Source organism: Natator depressus, chromosome 10 (genome assembly GCF_965152275.1).
Source record: "Natator depressus isolate rNatDep1 chromosome 10, rNatDep2.hap1, whole genome shotgun sequence".
NCBI lineage: Eukaryota > Metazoa > Chordata > Testudines > Cheloniidae > Natator > Natator depressus.
In genome coordinates this window covers 68,735,550-68,752,079 of record NC_134243.1, presented here as the reverse complement: position 1 = coordinate 68,752,079, position 16,530 = coordinate 68,735,550, and the positions used below count along the sequence as shown (strand labels likewise).

The 16,530-nt window shown below is 50.5% G+C and overlaps 1 long non-coding RNA gene across 1 annotated transcript; it reads right to left on the bottom strand.

Annotated features, from left to right (window-relative positions):
* Positions 1-3,755: 3,755 nt before the first annotated feature.
* On the bottom strand, positions 3,756-9,877 carry LOC141994567 (uncharacterized). Its single transcript, XR_012641169.1, has 3 exons — positions 9,721-9,877; positions 4,531-4,925; positions 3,756-4,121 (listed from the first exon to the last, which is right to left on the bottom strand). It is a non-coding gene; the product is annotated as an uncharacterized LOC141994567 (long non-coding RNA).
* Between the last annotated feature and the right edge of the window lie 6,653 nt (positions 9,878-16,530).

Below are 16,530 nucleotides of genomic sequence, written 5' to 3'. Positions count from 1 at the left end.
TTTTCATTAATCAGCGTAGTGTAATCCCGCTGGTTTACGAGGTTAGGATGTCAGAACCTGACATATAGCCCAAAGTCACGAGATTTCGCTCTTTTCACTAGAGTAAATGAGATGAGACTTTATTCCCTGTATAAATCCCATTAAACGGGCTTCTCTTCCCCCACACTTTGCTCCAGGGCCACCTCACCATTTTTGTCCTCTTTCTACTGAGCCTTATACTGAAACTCCATCAGTGCATGAAATTCTCTTTCTGGCCAGCAGAGGAAGCAAATGGCTTCAAAGGAATTTGGAATTCTAGGGATAAAATTCTGCCCCCAGAGGGCAGCCCAATTACTTTTACCTTTAATATGGTTCCGGACTGCATCATTTTTTCCAGACATCTTTGGGGGCGGATGATTCTTGGGACCCTGTTGAGATTTTGGTGTCAAAGCCTCCATTAAATCTAGTTGTTCCCTTTACCTCTGTCTCCCCTGCCCACTGTCATTCTGCACGAGCTGCGATGTATGCTTCATACCCTAGAGGCCACTAGGGAGTAAGCAGTGTCCTCCCCAACACCACAGGAGTCCACACTTCCAAATTTCCCACTGCAACACTGCCCCTCTATCTCCAACTCTGAGCCCCAGAGCAGCGATAGCCTTAGTAGGTACAGAGAGGAGTCCAGACAATCCAGGGGTGAGAATGCCAAACTCCAGAGCCCACAGAACTAATCAGAATTCTGGGCCCACAGCCAACTCAAAGCTGAGGCCTGGTTCAGCAAGGAGAGTCCATGTTACCATGTAGACTCCCCTCGTGAACAGCCAGATGGTAAACCCCAGCCACGCTGTGACGAAAACTGTGTTATCACCAGAGTTAAACATGGCTGTTGTGGCTACTATCAGTCCTGGATTTGGGGCTTGTTTACACTACGACTTCAGCTGAGTTGAGGGGAACCTGATTTCCACATGGCTGTTCCCCGCCCTGCTTACAACCCAAGGCTATTGACTGGGGTCAGGGACACAGTTGGACGCCATCTGCACTGCCAAGTGGTGCTATATGGCACCCCGGCCCCCTGACATGGCTGGGAACTGTAACAAGGATGGGCCCTTTGTCTGACAATCATGGCATCCCAACCTTGCTTATTGTGTCCCCACCTGTGCCCTTCTCCTCCACCAAAGCCATTCTTGATGTCCACTGGTCTTCTTCTCCCACTGCCTTGGGCATGCTTTTTACCAGGCTGGACCCAAGTCCAGAGATGCTCTCCCCATTCCAGTTCACCAAACCACAACCCTTGCTTCATTCAAGTCCTTATTATACTCCACTCCTTCTGAGAGGCCCACAGGATGTGAGACTTTTGATTAAAACAAGCAAACAAAAGACCACTAAGTCCTCCCCCCCACTTGGGATTCTCCAGACCAGGTAGGTGGGTGTCTTTTAGGTTGCGAGCATGTTGGGCCAGGGACTGTCCTTTTTTCTGTGCTAAGGCACTTTTCAGCCCAAGCAAGGGTGGTACAATGTGGCCCATAATAAGAAACAATGATAATGATGCTAAGGGTATAGAAGCAGGATAGTTTTCTGCGTGGTCCCAACTGCAGAGCGGACAGGACCTTTGTAAATGTATTGCGCAAGGAGGAGATCACAGGGCACAAGACAGACCAACTCCTGAATTCATACAGTAAGGGCAGAGCAGAGCTATAGCCAAGGGCAAAAGTTCACCAAGGGAAAGTGGTGGATGGTGCAAATGGTTCCTAATGAAACCACATTCCCAAGACAGCAAGATGAGACTAAGAAAAAGTACATTATGCTCTGTATGCATGAGCCCCATCCCAACTCCCTGTTCATTTGAGTGGCCCCTTTTCTCTTTTCCACTCTCTGCCCTCAAAGTTCCAAGACACAAGACGCCAGCCTCTCCCAGAGCTCCCTGCACACACTCATTTGCATTTTCACCAGCCTTGATTAATGCAAGTGCCTGTTTATAGAGTTACAAGCTCCAAATTAGGTTGCCGAAGGCATCCCAGGCCAGCCCTGGAAAAATCTCCCTGGCTGAAAGGAGCCATAACTAAGCCTTAAGCAGACGTCTTTATTCAGCTGTAATTGACGTTTAACAGACATCTGTAACTTCGTCTGGACTTAAAAAAAAAACAGTTCTCCCCCTTTCTTTATGTTCCCCCCTTTTATCCAGCAGTCAAAAGTGTAAGAAACCAACACAGAGGCCCCACTCCGTCACTGTTCGGTCGGGGCCGTGACAATAGTGGGCCTGAAAGAAAGGCATCCCTACGCTGCACACAGTGGCTGCTTGTATGTCTATTTACCTCCTAGAGTGTTTTATGCTAATCCATTGGCAAGTGGCTACCACTTCTGCATACTGATTTGACTCAACTTCAGACTGAGCTGGGGCCTGTTGTCTGAAGCAAGGACCATGAAGTGCCCCCCTCCTTGGCTCACTAGAAAAGGACATCTATGTTGTTTGCAGCATCGTCATGAAAGGCAAAGTTCCCCACCCAGCCCCCGTAGAACCGCCATTCTGGCTGCATTAAGTCTTTTTCTTTCAGTCACCTTTGGTCAAGTAATGATGGGGTGAAGTGAACTGACTGGCCAGACTAAACAAGGGCTCCCAGTCTGAGATTCCTCCACTGGGAGGGACTCCCACTGGGGAGCAGACAGCTTCCAAAGCAAGGAGAAGTGAAAGGAAATCATTACGCACCATTTGGTCCCAGAACTCAGTATAGTCATTCATTGAGTTTTGCATGGAGTTCATCCCCGCATGCAAAGGGCTAGCTATAGTCCCCTGAGGAAAGGTATTCCAGATACCAAACTCATACCATGCTGGATCTTAGCCTATAGGGTACAGAAGTAGATAGATACAGCTGGTGTAGCTATAGAGATAGGTCATATATATATATATATTGAGAGTATTGATAGTTACATAGAGAGAGTGGCGTATGTAATGATTCTGTTTCTGATGACATTTGTAGCTATGGGAGGATGGTTATGATTTGGGGAAGTGTTATTAAAAATCAGGATGAAATAATTTCCTTGTTTCTTGCTTGCTCATGTTGTATTCTCTCTTCCCTCGCACACAATATTTTATTCCAATATCTGATGAAAGAATTTCCAATTCAGGTTTCATTGGAGGAAAGTTTCTCTCCTCTCTTGTAGGGACACAGTACCCCTCCCCTCCTTCAGCCTTGTAAATGTGCCCCTTTTCTACCCTGTAGGTGGCCCTGTTCCCAGGAGGATGTTCCAAATTTCAAGACACGAGACACCAGCCTCTCCCAGAGCCCCCTGCACACACTCATTTGCATTTTCTGTAGGTCATGTTTTCTATAGTACCTACCTATCTAATATAACCTAGCTAAGGATTATATATAGCACAGTAGCATCTAAGCACTAGAGCAGTGTTTCCCAAACTTGGGACGCTGCTTGTTCAGGGAAAGCCCCTGGCGGGCCGGGCTGGTTTGTTTACCTGCCGCGTCCACAGGTTCGGCCGATAGCAGCTCCCACTGGCCACGGTTCGCTGTTCCAGGCCAATGGGGGCTGTGGGAAGTGGCGGCCGGTACATCCCTCGGCCCGCGCCACTTCCCGCAGCCCCCATTGGCTTGCAGCGGCAAACCACGGCCAGTGGGAGCCGCGATCAGCCGAACCAGCGGACGCAGCAGGTAAACAAACAGGCCCGGCCCACCAGGAGCTTTCCCTGAACAAACAGCATCTCAAGTTTGGGAAATACTGGACTAGAACATAAAAGCCCAGAACCAAAAAGTGTTTTTCTTTCTCTATGCTGTAGGAGGCGTTGCTGCGCATGTCTGACATGAGTCTCACACCAGTTCTGGTGGTCAGGACTCCTTAAAGAAGAATGAAGCAAAAACCATAGCTCCTTGTATTCCACACACAAACATAAAGCCTCCTCCTCATGTCTATCTATGTCAAGTGTGACTAGCTGTTCTAAACCATGAAGGTGAAGCCAAGCGAAGCAGCTGTGGGATGAGGAATAGAGTCAGGAGGTGCCATTTTTGATGCCTGTCTTGCCAGATGTCACACATGGAGCTTCTAGAAACACGGTCACCACTGCGAGCTATTGGGCCAGTTGCTTCACAAGAAGGCAGGCTGGGAGCTGGACAAAGTGGGTGGGAGGTAGACTGAGATATCTGTAGGGAAGAAGAGAGAGAGAGAGAAGATACACTAAGGTCCTTTGTGGGCCTGACAAACCCATGAGGGCACTAGGATGGGAAGGTTAGAAAACACCTCAGAGATGCTGTCATCCTCCAGAGCAGGGGCTACAAAGAGGTTTCCAGTCACCAGCCCCACAGCTTTGCCGGCTGCTGGCACCTAAGCCCTTCGTGCCTACTCCTCCACACCTTGAGGAGCCTCCAGGCTGGGCCATGGCATGCTGCAACTGCCGCCCATCTCCGATACTAACCAACCAGCCGTGCAGCTTGAGCGGATGTTGTAATTACAGTGACAGATGCCTTGTGAGCCAGAGCACTCGCATTGCAGTGGGGAGGCACTGGTTGTTACAGCTGAGGTTTTAGTCTGGTAACTGGTACACTTGCCCACCTGAAGTAACCAAGGAGGATGCAGTCCGTCATCTGGGAGTTTGGCCCTGCAGAGCCTGCCAGAAGCCCATGCCACTGAGCATGATATTGACTCAGCACGTGGGAAGCTAGCCCCTTCAATGTTGTCATTCCTGTGCACTGATGAGTCTAATTTCCAATTACCCCTGCTCCTTCCCTCTTATGTTCACTGTTGTGTACCCAGCTAGAATCAGGGTAGTGTCCTTTTCTAGTGAGCCAAGGACGGGGGCACTTCATGGTCCTTGCTTCAGACAACAGGCCCCAGATCAGTCTGAAGTTGAGTCAAATCAGTATGCCGGCCCCACGCAAGATCCGTACAGGTAGCTGTGACCTACTCTTATGGAGCTGTTATGATCTCCTGGAGATTTGACCAAATTCCTAAAAGGAGAAGATCAAAAAGAGACAAAAATTAGCAATTGAGACAGAGAGCGAGCACACAGGATGCTGTAGGGTTATAAGAGAACTATAGGAAAGAGGGCAGTAAATCTAGGACCTGGTCATTGATGGCTTGGAAGTCAGGCACAAGCAGTGGCTGGAATGTCTCAGCCCCGGAGAAACTGCAGACCGTGAAAGATCCATTCTACTGGGAGTGGCTGGGGGACCCAGGGAAGAGCAAAGGGAGCTCAGGCCTTGCCTACATGGGAAGGTTTTTTTGGTATAAGTTAAGGTGTGAATTTAAACTGCTGTAGTTATACTGGTATAATCCCCAGGTGGACCCTCTTATTCCAGTAGAAGAGTGACTTTTTTCAGCTTAGCTTATAATATTTGGAAGGGGGTTAGACTAAACCAAAAAAACCACTCTTATACTGGAATAAGAATTTCCATGCAGGGGAGGAGTTATACTGGCATAATTTATCTATATAACTGTACTGGTATAACTAGTAAAACTTTCCCATGTAGACAAGACCTCAGTGTACAATGGGCCCAATTCTCTGGTTCCGCTGAGCTCTGCTCAGTGCAGGCCCCAAGTGGAAGTAAAAAGAGACTTTATTCCCCCCCCACACCCCACCTGGGGTTGCCCAGAGGCCAGTTTGGTGCCTGGTCCAATTTAGAGCAGCCTCAGGGTTGCTCTACGTTGTACCCTGCTGCCTGTATCTTAAAGGTTGTTCTGGCACCAGCTCTCTGGCCATACTCCCTTTGCCACAGCTATGCTAAGTGCTTTGAGTGGGATGGCATAGGGCCAGTATGCTGGCTCTGTTCCACCTGGGGAATCCTCCAGGCCAAAGGAATGCTCAATTTATGAGCTAAGCTGACTTTTCAGCCCCTTTGTGCAACTGGAGCATCACAACGGGGCACTACCATGGCCAGTGATCTGGCCCTTTGTATTTCAAAGCCAAGGCCAGTTTCTTCCCATTTGCACATAAAAGGGAGATTCCACTGCTCAGAGTGGCAGCAGCTTATACTGCATTGTGTATCATTGGGTGTAACTGTTCTGGCAGGGAACACAGATTTCTCCCTGATGCTTTTCCCTCCAGTCCATATGACATCACTGCTGCTCTTCCGTGCTGGAGAGAAGCTCCTAATGGCTACACAAGGAGGGAGAAATACAGTTTCTGTGTGGGCCCCTTCAAGCACATTACCTACAATTCTGTTTCCCTCTGCGCCTTGCAATGCAGAGTAGCACTATCTAAAAGGTCATGTGCCAGGAGCTGGCCATCTTCATGTCAGCGAAGTATCTTTAGTTCAAGTGCTCTCACAAGATTAATACCCTGAAATTCTCCAGCGGCTGAGGGAGGGCAGGAAAGGAGAGTCTTTCCATGGGTGACCATTCACAGTGTCCATAAAAACAGACAAGAGGGAGGAATTCCTGACCCCCGAGCCAATAAGGATGGGCTCAGGATGCCAAACAGGGGACTTTGGCTCAGCATAAAGAATGGGGAGGTCAGGACTGGGGTGGTATGATGAGGTGCACTGGCAGAGCTGTCTGTGAGGGACGTGTCCATAGCTCACCACTTGATCTAGCAGTCACTGAATTCCCCCAAAGTCTGTTTTAAACTAAGAGCCTGGCCCTACAGCATTGGGTGGAATCTGGGTGGAATCTGCAGCAGGCTGTGCTTTGTTGTTGGGAGCGTGGAGGAGGCTCAAAGGCTGTTCTAACACCTGAAACAATATGGCTTCCTCTGGTTTGGCTTCTCGCCCTCTTTGTGGGGTGCCAGGCAATTCCCTAAAACCCTGCCCTGAGCATCGGCACTTGCAGAAAAGTGTCTCCCTTGCCAGGCCCGGAGTGGAAGCCAAACCCCTCAGTTATTGTTTCACACCTTTTGTCCCCAGCTGGGCACAATGGAGCCTGGGATCACAGACTTAGACAACTAGGGACATAGGGGGACTTTAGCCCTCCCGAAAATTTTGGGCTTACACTAAGGACGCCCTGAATTTGGAGCAGACACGCGTTTCCCTCACTTTATGAAACATGCACAAATGTAGTCATGGGGTACAATTACTTACAAAAATGATACCCAGCAGCTATGACATTATTTTTAACTCTAGCCCCCACCAAATAACAAAGATGTCTATGCCCCTGGAAACGGAGCAGTGTCAAGCACCTGAGACTGCCAAATCTGTGCCATGAAACCAAGCACAAATTGGTCCTGGGAGCAGGAGACAAAGCAGTTCCTGCCTTGGGTTTAGTCTGAGCTCAGCGCTTCTCGGAGCCTCGGGAAAAGAAACTCACCCAGAGCCCAGTAGCGAAACTCTCATTAGCTCTATGGGATGAAGGATCAGCCCACTACTGAACAATGACCTCTGACCTCTAGAACAAGTGCAACAAATGCAGTGGTTTCAGCTTTAGGGTAGGGAATGGGCGAGACCTTGAGGCAGGGAGCCTGGGCATTAGGTGATGACTAGAGAAAACCTAAAATGAGCCAAAGAGACTCAGGCTCAAGATCCCCCCCCTTCCTCCCACCCGCATCCCCCAGCTCTGTCTCCTCCCTAGAGGTAAGAGGTGGGTAAGTAGCACCATGTCTCAGCGCGTGATATGCACAGTGGGGGTTACATTTATGAGGGCAATAACCCCCTCCCTTTCCACCCCTCCACAGCCTGCCTGCTGCAGAGCGAGCACTTTGGGAAAGTGACAGCCCTCTGCTGCGCTGGGAACTTGACAGCTTCCACACTGCTCTGTGCTCTGGCCCTGACACAAAGCCCAGCCAGCCCCCCATACACCTGTCTGTCTGGTGGAAAAGGAGGGAGCTAAGAGTGCTGTGCCTTAGCCTAGGGCGCCTCAAGCTGGCAGCTCCAGAAATAGCCTGGAAACCCTTGGTTTTAATTATTTGCCTTTCTTCTCTTAGGTCAGCCTGTTCTGGGTCATGCAGGGACCTGTAGCTTCTTCCCTGCTGGGAATGGGCTACAGCAGCCCAGAGGAATACTTCCATAGCACCACTGGGGTGCATGAGGCTTTATAGTCAAATGGCTAGGACCCTGAACCTGCTTACACCAGGCTTGAGTTTGGCCCAGCCTGCCTTAGACAGTGGCTATGTTACTGTCCCATATTTCACATATCAGGGTTTGATGGGAAGCTGCATCATGTGGATCCTCATGAGGCCTCCAGTAAAGCTCACTGTGATACCAATTCCACCCAGCTCACCACTGGGAGGGGTCCCAAGCCTGCAGCTAAGCGCAAGGTACCCCCTGAACTTGATACTTGGGTAAGAGGGCAGAGCAGCACCAGTCCCCTGGAGCCACTGCCGAGAATAGCGGAGAGAGAACAGTTCACACAGGGGAAGGCTGGGCGCCCGGCTAGGACAGGGATGGCAGGGAGCTTTCCCGGGCCCCCTCTAGGGGTTTTGGTCTCTGGGCCAGTAGCCATCTCTGTCCTTGTTATCAATGCCACTGAGCACCAAAGGGCATGTTCAGGGTAATATCCCACCTGATGACCAGCAAGTAGGGAACATCCCTCCCTCTCTCCCTCCTGGTTAACGCTCCAGCTGGCTACTCCTGACACCAGTGCTAAGCCCACTGCAGCGCAACAGTCTCTCCCATACTGCCCCTGCCCATCCATGCCAGCCACTTTCAGCCCCCACTTTGGGGCAGGGGCTCCTCCAGCGCTCTGGAATCTCACTGTATTGTGGCTGGGGCAGAAATGGGGGATGGGTGCAGACTGTGTTTTATTTCGATTAAATGGGTGAGCGGGTGGTGGCCCAGGTGCCCTAATGGCAGAACTCCCACTGCAAACTCTCGTGAGGTCAGCCGAGTCCCAGAGTACCCAGAGACTGTGGATGCACAGTGCAGTCTGAGATTTCATTATAGCAGCCAAGCAGAGGAAGCGCAAGAGCAATAGAGCTGGCAGGCCATCCCAGCTGGGGCATCACTGGGTGACAACGGGATGTCCGAGACATCACAACATGACAGGAGGTGGTTTCAGACAATGAATTCACACTGCCAAATGTGGATGATGGTGATTGCAGCAGAACCTTCTCTGAGCTGCTAGAACACCTGATGGACAGGAAAGAAATTGGGGAGAGCCAATGCCCAGAGCTGCGGAGGCGGGAAAATGAAGATAGCACTGGTGTCTGAGTCTGGTGTCTGATAGATTTGGTGTCTGAGTGGCTTGGTGCCCAAGGAGTGTCAGCAAAATGAAAATCTCTCTGAAAGGGAAGGGTTGAGGTTTGTCTCCAGAGGTCTTGGGGACTCGAGTTTCATTCTTGCAATCTCTCAATAATAGCACCTGGGACACTCAGTTCTCTTTGTGGTTAAAAGCGGTCTCACTGGTCATGAAAACCATACCATTTCAAAACCCACTGTACACAGGCTCGGCCAGGCATTTCAGTATGGGACAGGGATTTCTCAATGGGAGAGCAGAGAGAGACAGGGCCCTCCAGTTAGATCCTGTTCCCCATCAGAGAGGTGGGGAATAAATGAATCTTCAGGGGAGACATTTTTTAAACACCCCATTGAAAGGGCTTCCCCAGAGGAACTGGGAGCCATTGGCTGCTGCGTGTCCCAAGTGGCAAAGGGAATGCGTGTGGGAATGGAGTACAGCGGCCATTCCTGGGGGACAAGCTTTACAAATCAAAGCCAAGCTGCTGAGGCCCAAACTCCACACATCCTGATTCATGGACCGCTCTGGAAAGGCCTCTGCGGCTGTCTTTTCGTGGCCACAGAGAAAGTGTCCCACCCTTCCCCCCGCCGAGGCATCTCCCACAAGTCCCCACATTCCCTTTCGTAGCCCATAACTCACCAGAGCCCGCGAAGCAACAGGAAACTGCTGGGACTATCCAGACTGGAATCGGGGGTGAGCTGTTATCTGTCAATCAAATGCCTATGCAAAAAGAAACCCCACAAAACAAGATGTCTGGTGTGAATCTCCTGATCCCGTTAACCCGAGGGCTCTGCCAGACTAGGCCCCGCATGCAATCACGGGCTCCATGCCTTGCCTAGCAACAGGGCACCGAACAGCCTGAGGCCTCACTGGAGAAAAAAGGCCCATTCTTGTCTGTGAAAGATTCATCGTTTGGGCTGAAAGTGGCCCCTCCCCTCTTTCAAATACTTGTCAGCAGGGAGAATAAAGCTTAGATACTGGGCTGATCAGATCATGGCTAATCTGTTATTCGTTGCCACTAAAACTGCCAGAGGACTTTCAAACAACTCTACTGTGTGTGTGTGTCTGGAAGGAAGCAGGCGGGAGGCAGAGGGACGCTCAGGCCATGGTGCATATCAATGAAGGCTGCTGAAGGCACAGCCAGACGTGCATTTTCCTCTGTGTCTGTCATGGGCTGCAGGAGGGCACTTCCAGGTTGCAGCGCTCTGTAGGGACATACCAAGCAGCTAAATCCATAATGCTGTCTCTGCCCCATCCCAGAAACCACGGAGGATTAACTGCAATCCCCAGCACTAACTAAAGAGTCAAGGGGGGAAGAGGACACAGGCCTGTTTCCAGCCACGTGGGAGAAGCTTGCAGCAGGATATTAATCTGAGACCCAGGTGAACCAGCCACAATGTAAATGCCACAGGAAGCTTGGCCAAATGCAGGGGCTCACTGGTATAAGAACTTGGCTGCTTCCAGATCTTGCAGGACCGGTGGTGCTTTCATGGTCGCTTCCCTGCAGTTTTGTGAAGTTTCCCGCTTTGAAAGCACTGGCACCTGTAGCCAAAGCTCACAAAGCAGCGCCAGCCAAAGTGTGTACATCTCAGAAAAACACCTTTCAGGCTGATCGCAAAGGAATAAGAGGAGAGATTGACAGATACCAGCAAATTCTCACAGGTGTGCAGAAATTTTACTGATTGGTCCAGCTCTGCTCTTATTTACACCAATATAAATCAGTTGGGACTTCACTGACATCAGCAGAACTGCACTGTTGTAAAACTGGTGTGAGATCAGACTGGGACATGGAGTTCAGAGGATGGCACAGAAGAAGCAGCTCACATGTTAACCAACCTCATATGAAGAATGTTAGTGCTAGAGACAGAAAGCCTTGGCTGGAATTAAGCAGTGCAGCTGGCTGGAAAATGTGGCTTTTTTCTATATCAGAGGGGTAGCCGTGTTAGTCTATAGCCACAAAAACAACAAGGAGTCTGGTGGCACCTTAAAGACTAACACATTTATTTGGGCATAAGCTTTCGTGGGTATAAGAAGTGGGGTTTTTTACCCACGAAAGCTTATGCCCAAATAAATGTGTTAGTCTTTAAGGTGCCACCGGACTCCTTGTTCTTTTTTCTATAGAAAATTTTGCATTTAAAAAAAAAAAATTCAAACCACCCGCCTGAAACAAAAAAACTCCAGAAGTGTTCAGTATTTGGCTGAAAAATTTTGGTTTCTAGCCAAAAAGTTTTTGACTCAAATTCAAATTTTTCTGCAGAAAGCAGATACTTATTGCAGGAAAATTCTTCGTCAAAAACCCAAATTTTCCGTCAAAAAACAGTTTTTGACGAGCCCTATTAAGCAGAGAGCAGAAGTCCTGGATAATCTTTGCTCAAAAAGTTCAGTGTCTGAACCTTAGTCTTCATCCAGAGCACCCCTTGGTAGGCCTGTTTTGGGCTCTTTACAGCCAACTTTGCTAATGCACCTCCATTTTGTCCCATAACACCCCCTGCTGGGCCTGTCTTGTGCTCCTTACACACAGTTTTATTGATGCATCTCAAGCCCAGCCTGCAGCACTGATAAACCCTCAATCTTACAGTTCTTCCGTGTTTGAGATTTGGGGAGGTGGATTATTGGGGCAGGCCAAATTGATGAGAGTCTGGTGAGGATGGGACAAGGGGTGCCCACTTAGACTGGTGCCTGGATTGAATCCTTCCAGGCTCAACAATCTCCTCTTAATCAAGAGCAATTAATGACCTTGTGGAGGATCTCAGCCTCAGCCCTTCCCTGCTCATGTACCAGCCCAAGGGGGGAGGAGACAGTGTAGAAGAGGGTAGAGAATTAATTGGATATTGTGCTGGGAATCGCCTCCTGGTTGCTGTCAATCTTTGAGTGAACAGCCTCTTGTCTCACTCAATGGGAACGTTATATGCTCCTTTAATCCTCCAGTCTGTATTGTCAGAGCTTCTCCCTCCTCCTGTCTCTTCTCCCCACCCAGGACTTCTGATGACCCCAGCTGGCAATCTTCTGTCTGATGCAATACAAAGAAGCCCTTAACTAACACACTGTGATCTATACAGGCAATAAAGGCTCCCCTTTACAAGGGCTTGCAGGCAAAATATATGCAAATGCTCATCCCAGTGTGGGTGGTTAGGTGTGTCACAAAAGCAATGACACAGTTTGGCATGATTCACGCTCTCTTTGCAGCAGAGGGCCAGGACTAGAGTAGTGGGAAGTGCTGCAAGTCAGAGTGGAAGTGCTTGGGCCGAGCTGTGTACGTGGCCTAAATTAGGGACAGCAGGAGACTGCTTCACGTCGGGACTGAGGTGCAGCAGCAGAATGATGCATGGGAGACCAGGATGGGAATAGCAGGGAGTTTAGCCAGTCATTGGCAGAGCTGCCAGAGGGTGGGGCACAAGCAGACAGCAGAAGATGTTCCCAGTCAGAGGGCTTGTCTACACTGGCACTTTACAGTACTGCCCAGAATGCCAGAGCTATTGGGGGACCCAACATGGGGTTGCTACAGGTCAGGACTGAGCTGCGTTGCCTCCCTGGCATGTGACTAAAACAAACAGAATAATGTCCCCTAGATTCAGTTTGGCTGTGGAGGCGTCGGCGAGGGATACAATCAAGTGTGTACAGTTTGGACAGACATGTGTACATTTGCAAACCGAATTTCCTTTGTTCTTCTAAACAGGTGAAGTGCCAGCTCTCCCCAGCAGTGCTCACTGGCTAATTCCTCATAGGTGCCATAGCAGAGTGGGACTCCCGAGGAGAGCTGAACAAGCAGGGGCAATGGCCTTGAGGGCCAGTTCAGGGAGGGCATTTGGAACATAGAGGAAGGTGCAAACATACTTGTGTGAGGAGCTGACAAATGGGAGACAAAGCTGGTGTCGCAGGTGGAGCAGGGGGCAATGTACGGCAACCCCCATTCGTGTCCATCCCATAGATGGTGCCCAGATGTCCTGGGCACATCTGTCGCAGAGATGTCCTGTGGGCACCCCCGGTAGCCTACATCCCAGAGAAAGTGCATGGATGGCAATCAAAGACTGCATGAATTCTCCACAATGTCCCCTTCACAATAGCTAGCTCCGATTTCGTACATTGGCATTTCTTCCTTCATCTCCTCCCCCAGACCATCCAGCCTCCAGCTGTGGTCCTCTTCCCTGTTGTTTCATCCTGCCTTCCCACTCTTTCACCCTGTATTACCAATGTTCTCAGGAATTGCATCCATCTCTGGGGATGCCTCCTTCTCTGCAGAATCCCCCTGACCTTCCTCTCTGCTTGTCTCGACCTTAGAAAATGCTTCATCGCAACTTCCTTTAGCCAAATGTCACTAAGCCACAAGACGGGCAAGAGGAGCCTCCTCCAATGAAACTCCATTTCCTCCCTCTCCCTCCTCAACCCAGAGCTTCCATTTGACTGCATAGTCTGCAACCTTCATGCCATCCTTGACGCTGAATTCTCCTTCTCTTTTGAGGTCTGAGACCTGCCTTTGGTTGCCTCTGCAACCTTGACCAAGAGTAGCATGGCCTCCCTGCAGGAGTCTTCATGCAGGTCAACATCTCCTCCTGCGTAGACTATTGCAACTCCCTTCTCCCCCTCACACACACCCCGGTCCCACCTTTCCAGATTCCAGCACACCCAGAATACTGCTGTTCCCTTCTCACCCATACAAAGCAGGTTGGCCAGCCCATCTAGCTCAGCATTGCCCTCCTTGTGTTTGCCACCGTTCGGCCATCCTTATAGACCTTCTCTTTCAACCTCTCTTCAGTTGTCTAGCACCGGCCTCTTGTCTTTCCCTTTCCACTGTCTTACCGCTACTGGTGCAAGTTCTTGCTCCTTTGCAGCACCCTGTCTTTGCCTTGCCTCGCTCCCTCTGGTAAATAAGTGCAGAATTTCACTCGTTAAAGCACCATATGAAAGATGCCGTACATAACATGGCGGCATCCTACTGCAGCTGAATTCCCCAGTGTCTGCGGTGTCCCCTCCAGTGACTGTGCAGCCCTGGGACAGGGAAAGGAACCTCAAGACTCAACCACATGGAAGAAGAATGAAAGTTAAAGCAAACGCTGTGTGGAAGCCAAGCACCCCTTCGGTGATCTGCTCCTGTCCTGTGAGCTGGGCGTTGGAAGGGCACTAGCAGCCAGCAGCCTGCCTAAGTTTCTCCCCTGAGGGTTTGGGTCCCTGCTCTGGGAGTGTGTGCTGTTCCTCAGGAGGCCGGCAGCATCTCCTGAAGCCAGGACGCCATGTTCCTTCCCACATTACCACATGAATAGGGCCGGGGAGGCAAGCCCCCACTGTCCACTCAAGCAAACAATTTGGCTAGCAAATTGACATAATTACAAGGGACAGAGAGAAAAGAAAGGAGTGCCCCCTCCCCTGTGCTCCAGAGGGCCCGACCCCTGCCAAGTTACTTAGACCCTTTGTGAGACTCAATGCTAGGTACTGATTAGAAAACGTATGCCCTTTTCAAGGGCTCTAAGTGATTGGCTGCCTTAATCTGATTACAATTTACAGAGCTCCTTCAGAAGGGTCTGAAGAGCCATTCACCCACACAGGGACACAGGGTCCAACACACACACACATGCATGGACACACTGAGACCAACCCACACATATATGAATAGAGACACCGTGACTGACACACGTACAGGTGACACAGAGACTAATGCACAGCTCCACTGTGGCTGACATACATGCATACAGACACACCGTGACACTCTCTCTCTCACACGCACACACACATATGCAGGGACACACAGACCGACCCAGGCACACCACAACTGACATACAACCTGACACACACGCACGTGTGCACAGACACATTGAGACAAACACACGTGCACACCCTGACAGACGCCCCCCTACAGCTGCACAGTGGAGTTCCTATTCCGGGGGAGCTAGTGAGCTGAGTACAGACCTTGCCCTTCTAAGTAGCTCTGTGGCAGCCCTTTCAGCAGCTGGCACATGATCTAAACCCACCTGCCTGCCTAGTCACCACAGGATTAAGTGCTGCTGTTCCCCACCTTGCCCCTTGCCCCATTCCAGCGCCATTTAATGGCCTCCCCGAGGAAGCCACCATCTTTACATGAGAAGTTGTTTTTATCTTTTCTGCTTCTCGGCCCATAGATCCCAGGGGATTAACTGCCAGGCTGGGCCTTAGAGCCTATGTGAACGTGGGTTTGTCCATCCAGCCCACGCTCCTATGGGAACCTGTCTGGATAGCTTTGGCCAGTGGCCTCATCCTTCCCATCCAACTGGTACCTCCTAATCCCCAAGAGCCTGGGCCTGAAGCCTTCCATGACTTCTTTTCCCATACATCCTCCTGCCCTCCAGAAGAGGCCAATCCTATGTTCTCACCAGCCCCTCAATGGGAAGCTCCCAGCCGGCTGTCACTGAACTTCACACACGCCATCTTGAGACTGACATTCTTTACCAAGGCTCTGTTGGGGGTAGTGGGAAGCAAAAGCGGGAAAATCTACAGAGCCTAGTCCACCATCTCCCAGGGACAGGTATGGGAACGTACTACCAGGGAGGAAAACAGTCCATTGAAAGTGAGTGGACAGAGCAAATGTATTTGGAGGGACGGAGGGGCTGAGATGTGCAAGGCTCTGCCTGTCTGTCAGACGCAGGCACAGAGAGCAGGGCAGACTCATAAAGTTCAGCAAAGGGCCCTCACACAGTGTTCTCTCCCCCAGGGAGACACGAGGTAGTGGCCTTGTTAAGCCAATGAGGGCTGTTTGACCCTTTGGGCACTGACCTCCTCTGCCGCGGGGAGCAGCGAGAGGGCTGCCAGGAAGGACATGTCTGCACTGCATTGGGAGTGAGCCTCCCAGCCCAGGGCCACAGACTCATTTTGAAAACAGCTGCATAGCCAGTGCGGCTCAGGCTGGCCAAAGCTGGGGGGTGAACGGTGGGCTTGAGAGACCGAGCTCCAGCTTGGGCTGCACCATCTACAAAGCTCTTTTTTAGAGCACCAGCGTGAGCCCTGCTAGCCTGAGTCTGGAGCAGGGCATGGGGCAGGGAACACACAATCCTAGCATAACGCAAGGCAACGCTTCTGGGAGCAGCCTATGGTGCAGACCTGGGGGACTGTGCAAGGCAGGGCACAGGAAGACACTAGCACTAGTTCCATTGCATGGTGATAAGCTGATAGAGATGAGATAAATAGACTGGGTAAGGATAGGGCCAGAATAACCTGAGAACCACGACACCTGGCTCCACCTGGCTCCTTGGGAGCTCCCTCTTTGGTGTGGCAACCAACATGCCCATTAAAAAGACTCACTCCCATATTTTGGGTTGAATATTTTAGGATTCACTTTTTAAAAGGGGGCACTTTACGTCACCTATGAGGTTTCTGAATTCTAGCTGGGCAGATTTCCCCCAGATGAAGGTATGTGCACAGAAAGGCCTGCTGTTTCCTTCCCCAGTGAAAACAGGTTCCGGGGTGAGCAGTGGCGGATTTAGA